This window comes from Arachis ipaensis, chromosome B03, assembly GCF_000816755.2.
Source record: "Arachis ipaensis cultivar K30076 chromosome B03, Araip1.1, whole genome shotgun sequence".
In the NCBI taxonomy this organism is placed as follows: Eukaryota; Viridiplantae; Streptophyta; class Magnoliopsida; order Fabales; family Fabaceae; genus Arachis; species Arachis ipaensis.
The window spans coordinates 132,333,195-132,335,847 of NC_029787.2; positions in this window are offsets into that span (position 1 = coordinate 132,333,195).

The window sequence follows — 2,653 nt, forward strand, 5'->3', positions numbered from 1 at the left end:
AAGCCAGAATGGATTTTCCTTGATATCTAACATAATGAATCAAAGGATCCTTGAAGAATAATAAGGTAGACGAAAAATTATTCGAAAAGACTTCTACAAGATGCTCTATTTTTGTATAGAAATAGATTCGCTCAAAAAGAACGCTAAAAGAGTTTAATCGTAAAAAAGAGGATTTTTTACGTAAAAAAAGGAAGATGGATTCGTGTTCACATACATAAAAATTATATAGAAACAAGAAAAATCTTGGATTACTTTTTGAAAAAGTCAAAATAAGTTTTTTTTGAGTAATAAGACTATTCCAATTACAATACTCATAAAGAAACAATCTTAATAAATGAAAAAGGGGTGGATCTTTCACCCAGTATCGAAGAGTTTGAACTAAGATTTCCAGATGGATAGGATAGGGTATTCGTACATCGGAAAAAAATTTTAAATATGTAAATTTATCCTCGAAAAAGGAAAAAATGGAATGAATTGATTGCAAATTATTAAAAGATTTTATGATTTCCGCCTCCTCTAAAGAAGAACTTAATTGTCGGGAAAATGGAATTTCCATGACAATGGCAAAACCCTCTGATATTATTTGAGAATACAAATTCTTGTTAGACCCCCAAAATTGATTTTGACTTGAATCGTTATCAAAAAGAATCAAATGATTCTGTTGATATATTCGAGTAATTAACCGTTTTACAATTAGTAAGCTAGATTTCTTATCATAATCCACATTTTCCGACAAAATATATCGATTTCTATTAAAATCATGACCAGAGGCGAGTCCATAAATATACTCCCGAAAAATAAGTGGGTATAGGAAGTTCTGTTGACGAGATCTATCTAGTTCTAAATATCTTTGATATTCTTTCATTTTTCAAATTCAATTTTGTCAAAGGGATCAAAGATTTATTGGATTGGAAATCCAATACATAGTGCGATACAGTCAAAACGGGGTATTTCTAGATATTCGAATTAAAACGAATTATGAATAGATACCAAAAAATGATCAACGGATTCTCTCCACTTGCTTTTTCCACCTAATTGTTCTAGGATAACAAGCTAGTTAGAAATCCTTTATTTTATCAGCCTAATCGCTCTTTTGATTTTGGAAAAAAGAATATCTTTATCAATATACTCTTTCTTCTACACATTGATCGCCACCCCGTAATGGAGAATAGCTAATAATTAGGACTCATAACAAAAATAAATAATCCATTCATGGGAAAAGCTTTTCCCGCATCAAGCACTAATATATTTTTAACGTCCAATTAGATGGGGTAATCATTCGATTAAAAAGAATGAAAGCTCGTTACTTTTTGTTTCTCTATAATTGGAGTTGCCGAAGACAAAGATACTTAATTTATTGCATAAACATAATATATCTTTTTTTTCTTTTTTATTATATCCATAAAGTTCTATATTCTAATCGATTAGATATATCTTATCTATTAGATATATATTAGAGTCTAGAAATGTAGAGTATATAAATAAATGGATATGGAATAGTTAAATTGGAGTATTTCAATAAAGAGAAATAGAAAAAATTCAATTAATAATTTAATAATTTTTCTAAAAAATTAGAAAGAATATTGACAAATATCAACTAGAATATATTTATTTATATAATAAAAACAAATTACTAAAAATATAATCAAATTCGATTTATATTAATATTTCATTCTTTTTTTTTCGAATTTGAATTCATTTGTTTTTCGCGATTCTATGTTTTCAACACTAAACTAATATTGACAACAGTATTGAAAACAAATATAATCCGATCGTGAAGAAATCGATCGATTTCTTCACGATCGGATTATATTTGTTTTTAATACTGTTGTCAATTTTGGTTTAGTGTTGAAAACATAGAATCGCGAAAAACAAATGAATTCAAATTCGAAAAAAAAAGAATGAAATATTAATATAAATCGAATTTGATTATATTTTTAGTAATTTGTTTTTATTATATAAATAAATATATTCTAGTTGATATTTGTCAATATTCTTTCTAATTTTTTAGAAAAATTATTAAATTATTAATTGAATTTTTTCTATTTCTCTTTATTGAAATACTCCAATTTAACTATTCCATATCCATTTATTTATATACTCTACATTTCTAGACTCTAATATATATCTAATAGATAAGATATATCTAATCGATTAGAATATAGAACTTTATGGATATAATAAAAAAGAAAAAAAAGATATATTATGTTTATGCAATAAATTAAGTATCTTTGTCTTCGGCTCAATCCTTTTTTGAAGATTGAGCCGAGTTTAATTGCAATTATCTAGAACGAATAGTAATCACCGGATTACAAAGTATCCATTGCTGGGAATTCAAATTTGATCGCCTTCCATACTTCACAAGCAGCAGCTAATTCAGGACTCCATTTGCTCGCCTCACGGATGATTTCATTACCCTCACGAGCAAGATCACGACCCTCATTCCGAGCCTGTACACATGCTTCGAGAGCTACTCGATTAGCTACGGCACCTGGTGCATTTCCCCAAGGATGCCCTAAGGTTCCACCACCGAATTGGAGTACGGAATCATCTCCAAAGATCTCGGGCAGAGCAGGCATATGCCAAACGTGAATACCCCCCGAAGCAACGGGAAGAACACCTGGTAGAGAAACCCAATCCTGAGTGAAATAAA